Source organism: Coptis chinensis, chromosome 1, assembly GCF_015680905.1.
Source record: "Coptis chinensis isolate HL-2020 chromosome 1, ASM1568090v1, whole genome shotgun sequence".
Classification (NCBI taxonomy): Eukaryota; Viridiplantae; Streptophyta; class Magnoliopsida; order Ranunculales; family Ranunculaceae; genus Coptis; species Coptis chinensis.
The window spans coordinates 82,105,192-82,114,651 of record NC_141456.1 but is presented as its reverse complement, the minus strand read 5'-3'; the positions used below and the strand labels follow the sequence as shown (position 1 = coordinate 82,114,651).

Genomic DNA, 9,460 nt, shown 5'->3' with positions numbered 1-9,460 from the left:
TATATATTTTCATTCCACACCAATATTTTCACGATAGTAAGAATATATCGAAAGTATAATAACCACTGACCATCTAATGCCATCATGTAACCACCCAACTATATCTATTTTAAACTTGAGCTAATTCTAACAACCTTGTTAATCCGTGCCTTGACAGACAACCCACCATTGGATCTGCCTAAAATTTGTATATGTCATTTAACTAGATATCAAGAATCTATGGATTAAATTTTAGGTCAATCCGATAATAGGTTGACCTCCATCTAAACAGAAACAAAGGACTGCACCCATCAGTTTTCTGGTGTAGTTTCTACTACGACTAGTCCCACTAATGGAAGCCTCGACAGATATCAAGCCATTGGATAAATCTAAAAATCTAATATGGAAGACTAAAATGTGTCAGGAAACTATAGATTAAATTTCATACAAATCCGAGTACGGAAAGGTCACCATCTAAGAAGAAACAAAAGACTGCACACTGCAGTTTTTCTGGTGTAGAAACACTAGAACCTGTCATGCTTATGCGCACCTCGACAGAAATCCAACCGTTGGATCTGTCTAAACTTTTAATATGTCAGACTATAATGTGTCAGGAAACTATGGATTAAATTTCATACAAATCCGAGTATGGAAACGACACCATCTAAGCAGAAACAAAAGACTGCACACTGCAGTTTTTCTGGTGTAGAAACACTACGACGTGTCACGCTTATGCGCGCCTCGACAGAAATCCAACCGTTGGATCTGTCTAAAAGTTTAATATGTCAGACTAAAATGTGTCAGGAAACTATGAATTAAATTTGAGAGACATCCGTGTGCGGAAAGATCTCCATCTGAACAGAATTAAAAGACTGCGCAGACAACTTTTTCTAGAATGGTGTTTACTGTTAACTGTTCATCTTCTTCACAAAACTCTATACAATTTATTAATGGCTTTATCCTCCCAATATACAATCCATATGATCACACATAACAAACAACATATCCTATTTCTATGGAAACAATAAAAGAAATAAATATAACTCACCTTATTAAGTCTACAAGATGTAAACAACTATGAATATCAATAGTGCGGTGAGCCCAATACTTTGCGTCCCCTTTTTCTCTTTTCTTCCTCTTCCCCTTCTTTTTATTGGAGGCTAGGGTTTTGATTTTGAATAATCATATTTTTACAGAGAAAATTCGCAGCTCTTATTTATTCCATGTTTTAAGTCTGTTTAAGGTAACCTATGGGCCTCCAATGGGTCTAAAAACACCCAAGGTCCATACCTATATGAATGGGTACATTTTAACAATCTTTTCAAGCCCAAAATGATTATAAAATACCCACATAAGTTCTAACAAACAATTCAAGTAAAAACATTAACTTTTTTTCTTGAAAATCAACAATAGCTAAACAAATTTTAGAATAAGCTTGACTTCATAATATAATAGTTATTTTCAATCAAATAATTTAATTTATGTTGTTTAAAAATTGGGGTTGTTATAGAAATGGTTCATATGGGCGAGGGGTTTGAATTGTACAGGCATTCCTGTTTCGGGCTATTCAGACCCAAGGTTCAGTTTTGATGGGGTGAAATCGAGCTTTTAACTCAGTTAGATGGACCAGCTTATATTGATGGGAAACATAGGTCGTGCCACAAGTAGCACCTATTTTTCTGCATTATCACATGGCAACTACATTTAGGCTTGAAGAAACCAAAATCTTCACTTGCTTCCAAGTCTTAAGGTAACCATTATTCCTCTGTGCCATTTATTTTGTTTATTTATTCAACTTTAATGTGAATTAACTAGCTATGGAATGCACATCAAATCGCTATATGGTTGGAGGTATTTTGTAAAACAAAAAATGATAAAAAGGTATTTTGTAAAATTGGTACTGTAGTAGATTGTGCAATCAAATTTGACTTACTTAGGTAGTTAGGTAAAAGGAGCGAGAATATAAGGAAGTATTTGGTAATCAGTTTTTTATTTTATTTTTTTCTCAAACAAACACGCTACCATCCTTTATTCACAATAGATCTGTGGTCAATGTTGGACCAATTTTTACTTTTTTTTTTTTTTTTTTGGGTGAACCGTTTTACATGAATATGGTATTGATAGTTCATATGGATGATGTGACAATATATTGTATCTATCCACCTTTTCACATGGCTTTCAAATAGGATTTTAAGTGTTTGTGAAAACAGATTATGAAAGTAGCTGTTCTTCACGCAAAATCATCGTCTTCAATTTGTTCCCTTTTGTTTGATTTTGATTGCTTTAATAATTTTTAGCGTAAAAGTCTATTAAATTAGACATAATTTTACGAGATCTACCTCTATTACAAGTAATTTGACATTTGGACAACATGGATTTTTTTACCCCCCGCTAGCAACATAACTGTCCATGTGGGTTTGCATTGTAGGTATGCATCGGCACCTTTGCTTTGCATTGTGACTTCTCTTGAGGCTACAATGTCTTCTACTAATGCTAATGTTCTCATGGCTACTGCTCGAGCTCAAGCACGTAAACAACCATCATCCCATACTTCTTCACCATCATCCAAGAGACCAAAGTTAGACAACCAGAAACCTAAAGAATCCACCACTCCAAGGGCTTCTTAAAATGAACCTCATTCACTCAATATTGAACAGGAAAGGATTGGACAAGGTATCATTCAGTTGGAGAAAAATCCTGCAGATTTCGATACTAATTCTGCTGCATTCTGGAATGAGGGAGAATCAGTGCTGTTTTTTGTTTCTTGCCCGGATTTTCGATTTGATATATGGTAATAAATAAATCAAGTCGAATGAAGATGACTGAAATTCTTTGTAACGCTTTTCGGATTGTCATTACTACCATGCCAAATGATCTGACAGCTGTTGTTTACCTTTCGAGTAACAAGATTGCCACTTCTTTTTCAGGTGTAGAGTTTGGCATCAGTGAATCTGATCTTATCAAGGCAGTAGCTAAAACTTACAAGATTTCAGAGAAGCACATTAAAGAAGAGCTTGGTATCCGTAAGCCTTCTCTTATCAAAGTCAAGAAATGTTGTGATTTAGGCGGTTTTGTCAAGGAAAGGTGTTCGTCACAGCTTGAGTGATTCAATTATAAGCCTGCTCCATTAACTGTTGTCAAAGTTTCGAATACATTTCCCACCATTGCCAATGAATCTGGGAAAGATAGTCAAGTATAGAAAAGAAGCCATATCGAGAGACTTCTTAAATCTGGTACGGATTGTGGACCACAGTATATAATTCGTCTACTTCTGTCAAAGCTGGGAATCGACTTAAGGGAGCAAACTGTCTTAGTTGTTCTAGGGCAAGCAGCTGTTTATTCTGAAAATCGACCTCCTTCACAACTTCATTTTAAGTCTTCTCCTGAAGAAGTTGCAGAGATTGTGAAGAAAGTGTGCTCAGAATTTCCTGACTTTGATAGAATCATTCCTGCTCTTCTAGAAAGTGGTGTGTTGAAGCTCTCAGAGTCATGTGGGTTTACTCCTTGTGTCCTTATTGGATCTATGCTATCCAAACCAACTAAAGGAATCTCTCAGATTCTTGATAAGTTCCAGGCCGGGTTCAAAATTCACATGTGAATATAAGTATGACGATGAACATGCTCAGATATAGAAAGATGGTTATGTTGAGATATATAGTCGGAATGGTGAACGAAATACAGGAAGGTTTCCAAACGTGGTAAATTCAGTTAAAAGGTTAAAATATTCTTCCATAAGGTCGTCTGTCTGCTGTTGCCTTCGATGTGAAGAAGCAGAAAATTATGCCTTTTTAGATCCTCACGTATAAGTGTAAGCATCAGTGACATAACCTTCGCTAGAGCCATGCGACAGACTATAAAATTATTTCAGTGGTCACTCACTCTATAAATGTAAACAAAATCTCTTACAAACTTTTATGTATCCAGGTTATTTTTTGTTATCAGTTATTACAATGTCCTTATCAATTCGTATAGTTGTGATAGTTCACAAGTTCGCCGTAATCACATACACTTCCATGGTTTTTTTTTTAACATTATCACATACCCTCCAATATATGTATTCCTTATCATCAACGTGCATAGCATGCACAATTTTCTAGTTTATATAGGACATATGTATGTACGTATAATATAATGTACACGTATTCGATTTGAAATGTAAGTTAATACATGCATACGTACAATTTATGAGATGTATTTAAAGTTTTTAGAACATTTTCAAAGATTATTGAATTTATGATAATTACAAGTGTTATTGTCGTACTAAAAACCAATTTTTATATCGGTTACGTAATTAAAAATGTAATTTTAGTAATAATAATGTATAACCCGAGAAGGAATCGGAACCGGAATAGGAACCGACTTAATTAATGGGTATGGTTCCCGATTTTCTAATTATAAGAAAAAACAAAGATTGGGACTAAAGCCCATAGTTCCAATTTAATTACAGATAAAAGACATAGACTTTTGTAATTATGTCAAGAGCCCACTCGGTCCATTTGTTGGTAATGGATGGTTTGCTATAAAGGAAATATGAGAATGAAAAGAGAAGAAGTGTTTTCAAAGAGAGAAAAGAGATTTGTTTATCTTATTTTCACCTAGGAGGACACGAGTCAACATGCCAAGTGACTGTGTCATTTTTTATGTCGGTAGACAGTTTCAGCCAAGTTTTTGTCGGTAGCAGTACTCAACACCTTGGTATGTATGAGAAACTAAATGAATTATGTCACTAACACCCTCTCGCAATGTATAGTATCCTCTTTAATACATATGCTATTATTTTCTGTACTAAAAAAATTTAGGGTTAACTAGTATTACCCCCCCTACTAGATGAGCCAATTAGGATTTCCCCACTAGATGAGAAATTAGGGTCTCCCCCCTAAATACACACAAAAATTGGCTCCCATCTAGTGGGAGTAATACTAGGATTCTTTTTTGTGGTTAACTAGTATTATTTTTTGTGTGTATTTTTTGGGGTGGAATCCTAATTGGCTCATCTAGTGGGGGGGTAATACTAGTTCACCCAAAAATTTATACATCAATTCTAATCTACCACTGGAAAGCTAGAAAATAAATTCCACATTCAAAATAAATTCCAAAATCTTGTAACATAATACCTAAAACCAAAACCAAAATTTTCACTTTCTATTTCTTGTTAATAAGATAATCATCATACTTATAATATAAGCTTTCACACGACCTAATAAGATCTAAACTTTATTACACCTTTTATCAAATAAATTCTTTAAATGAGATTCGAAATTGAGAAACTTGAAGTCAAATAAAAAAACAATTTGAGAAATGAGAGAGGAAATAGAAAATTTGAGAGAGAGAGAGAGAGTACAAAAAAGAAGACGCTATTAATGGGGTTCGAAAGAAGTAGGGACTAGGAGTTGTGAGTTGAAGATCGAGAAGGTAGAGATGGAAGAAATGGGTAAATTTGGTATTATAAGAAACTAAATGAGATTACCCAATTAGGTAAATGACTTTATACCGCAATTCAATGTGTATGATGCTTTTAATTAACAACTAAAAAAACGCGGGTGGGCTTAGCCGTAATTCAAAAAGTCAATGGGTTTTAGGCTAATAAAATCCGGAATCAAGGTTTTCACCCTAGTTTTATGTTATATAAAAAGGTAAGCTCCTCCCATATTCATGCACAATAAGATTTCTCTCTCTCATTCTCTCCATTATTCATATCTACTTTAGTTAGTGTAGTGTTCTCTCTAAGGCTAGTTAATTCGATCTAACAACATTCTCTTTTTTTGTAAAAATGTTATTTCAATTGAATTAGGCTTATGAGAGTAGGCCTTGATAAGTTCAAACATGGGTAGGGATCGTAACCATGCGTAGCAACTTCTGGTATTAATTATTACCATGTGCAGCAACTTTTGATTCCTTGTTTCCGTTCACTAGGATCTGAAATGTTTTGTTCTTCTTTTATTCCTTTTTTCTTGTGTTTATATTGTTTCACTTCACTATCCCAAATTTTGAATGCTTGTTAATCTCGTGATTCACTGCCTAATTCCTATAATCATATCTTAATGCAAAGCTCCAGATCTTCTTTGAAAGGTTACAAATCAGCTATGGTTTCTTATTAAGTATGTCAATGAACTAAGTACTTAACTGGAAGAGTTATACTTCTCAAAATGTACAGTCTTTGAGAATTTATTTCACTGTTAGTTAATTAGTAAAAAAAAACGCACCAATGGGTCTTTAGCTTAAAGGGTAAAGCACCTGGAAGATGATTTCCAGAAAATGGCAGTTCGAATCCGCCAAGATCCTTTGGTAACATAGACGTGAAGTAGTACATCGTAATTTCTTTACGTTCTAAGAAAAGAACAAAAGTGTTAAGTGGAGAAACACATAGTTTATAGTTCTAATAACAAAAGACAATGCCTACATACATAACTGATCATTCATCATTAAAGAGACACATTTTCTTATAGAAGTGCTTGTGTATGTAGGTAGCCATCAACTCTTCTTTGTAAAAAATAACGAGTCCGCTTCAAGCTTTGTAGTACAGAGTCATTCAAACTGGTGTAGTTGGTGTAATTAAGTTTTGGTAACACTCTTCCACCGTTAACTTCAAAGGAACTTTGTTACTTTCAACTTTGGACGGTATAACATTCACCAACAAATCAGCCTATATAGTAACGAAAAATCAGTAGATTAACGAAGTTGTTAACATGTCACATTTGGTGGAACATGTAATCATGAACATGAATGAATGAATCTACGTCTTTAAATTGACTGAGTCTCATCAGAAGAAAGAAAACAAATTAAAATCATTGGTAGGGTCTTATCTATTTCTTTAGCCTAAAGATGTTTAACAAAGTAAACTCAGTGCTGATCTTGTTTTTCCTTTGTTAGGTTATAGAGGTGATCCCTTGAAGTTATGGACCTGAATCCACAGGGCGACTGGAGGTTCAGGATATATGGGATATTGAGAAAAGCTTAGCTCAAGAGTTTAAAAGAGTGGTCTTTCAAATCAAGGAATGGATAGGGATTGTATGTTGGGTTGTAGTTCAGTTCTAAGCACATATAGGGTGAAATATGTTGGACTTGTTCTTTAGAATTGGTCTCTATTGAGTTGGAACTTTGGGAAAACTTTTAAGAGACACAATACCTAAGAACATGGTGGCTTGTTCTTTAGAATTGGTACTTCAGGGAAAATACAATGAACTTGGCCTGGCCAACGACCTAGCTACAGTGCCTACAAGGACCGTAATTTTTCGTAGGGGTTCAAGGCCTATATATGGAGATACACAATTTCTTTTTTCGCTTTCAAAGAACCCCTACCAGCTTATCAATATTGGTAACGAATAGAGAATGCCTAACTACAAGTCTAGAAACATATATGCAATTGTAAAGAAGCATAGCAATAACAAAGTAAAGAAGGGGTACTATTTATTACGATAAATCATCCGAACATATGTCTTAAAACACATATACTCTACTGTTAAAACACATAAGTAGTTATAGTTTCTCTGTAAATGCTGAACAGGACATCAAGGAGACCAACAAACTATAGGCAGTCTAGCACAACTACACTCTATTAGATGCCAAAGTCGCTGATACTGGCATTATTGTGACTGGTGCATAATTTTTGTAGCACGTCCTTAAACTTAAACTTTTACCACACACGGAGAAGAACAGATATCTGCACTGATCCTTAAGATGAATGTAAAACACGTAAAACTCGATCTGAATGTGACAAGAAGTTAAATTGATACGTACCTAGAAACGCTCCAGTTCCTGCTGCAGTCTATATACAAAATAGTTTGTATGTTTTCAGTATCTCGGAAGTAGATCTTAAACAAATGATGCTTCAGGGCCACTAATAGGCTCTTCAGTTGATTCAGAGATTGCTGCTATCTGAAATAGAAGAATATCAATTTCAATTTAAGTAACTATTAAAAGTGAAAACTGAGTATGGCATGAAAACTGAAACAAATAATACTCAGCAATATCATCACAATGTTGATTCAGAGATTTCTAGGTTTCATTACCAAACGCAAAACCAGCTGACAAATCAATGAATCACTAATTTCGAACCTGATTACAATACTACTCTGTTTAACTAATTTCGAATCTGATTACATGTTTAAAGATTATATGAATTAATCATTGACGGATTAAAAAATGTTAAAATCTAAACGAAATCGCTTAGATTTGATAAAGAGATTGTAGATTTGATAAAGAAACAATTGAAATTACCTGAAGAGATTGTAGATTTGATAAAGAGATTGTAGATTTGCTGAAGAGAGTGATTTGAGAGGATCGATCAAATATTATGAAGATTTTGAGAGTGATTTTGAGAGCAGTGATTTTGAGGATCGATCAAATATTATTTTGGTGAGAGAGAACGAAACAAGTTTTTTTTTGGGACCCTTTTTCTATGGGTTGTATAATGTGATCTGACGCTTAGGGGGAGTTCAACGACACGTGGTGGGCGTGCTCACAAAAGGACAAAACAAAAGCGTCGGTAGCTTTGTCTTTTTTTTAAAATCTGGTGTAGTGTGAAGTTGATCTTTGTTGTCTCTGTAATATAGAAAACATGCAATTAGAGTGGTATGCTCAACAAATAATCAAATATTGATTTAGCGTATGATTAGTTTGAGGATTACTCACAACTTGCTCCAACTTAAACATAAATTTGTTGATGTAAACTTAAATATGCTAATGTGAACTAAAATAGTACGCGTCCACTGAACAATCATTGTTCATAGTCCAATAGGAGTATGAATAATGATTGTTCAGTGGGCACCTTTCCAAAAAGCAGATAGACTTGCTAGACCTTGACTTGTGAAAACATACCAAAAGCACACTATAGGTATATATATAGTCTAAAATTTATGCAAGTGCCGACTAGCAAAATCGATAAAACCTTTAGATGGTGATACCAGAGGTCTAGGGCTCAAACCCCGCCAGTATCAAAGAGTTATTGATCTCATTTAAAACAAGCTTGCCAATAAATAAAAAACAAATATAGTTACAAACTAGATTTTGGACCCGGGCATACGCCCGGGATCTTATGGTCTTCCGCATCATGATTATCATACTAATGTCTTCCTTCTTTGTATGCCAAACCTTAAATGTACACAATGTTATGAAATGAACGAACTCATAAAAAAGTAGTACAATCATAATTAAGAACGGAGTTTTAAACCAATTCCTATTGCTATAGTTACACACTTCACACCCTATAAAGGAATTATGATCGATTGTAATAATAATTGGAAAAAAATTAAAAAATTAAAAATTAAATAAAAAAAAAATTATGATTGTATTGTTAAATGCCTATGACATCACCAAGATTTTTTTTTTTTTTTTTTTTTTTTTTTTTTTCAAATAAACTAGGGTTAGGCAGACCATCACTTGTATTAAAAACAAGAACTTCTTACATAGACAAGTCCACTAGCATCCTCTTTTACATGGGCTTATAAATCTTTATCTAGAGGATGCCCAAATTGGACCGTAC

General features: G+C 34.2%; 1 long non-coding RNA gene and 1 pseudogene across 1 annotated transcript; one reads left to right on the top strand and one right to left on the bottom strand.

The window, feature by feature from the left end:
• Positions 1-2,797: 2,797 nt before the first annotated feature.
• Positions 2,798-3,577, top strand: LOC147525460 (DNA ligase 1 pseudogene; annotated as a pseudogene).
• Positions 3,578-6,261: 2,684 nt separating this feature from the next.
• LOC147525459 (uncharacterized) lies at positions 6,262-8,340 on the bottom strand. The gene is made up of 3 exons (XR_015198169.1): positions 8,197-8,340; positions 7,717-7,854; positions 6,262-6,622 (listed from the first exon to the last, which is right to left on the bottom strand). It is a non-coding gene; the product is annotated as an uncharacterized LOC147525459 (long non-coding RNA).
• Positions 8,341-9,460: the final 1,120 nt, after the last annotated feature.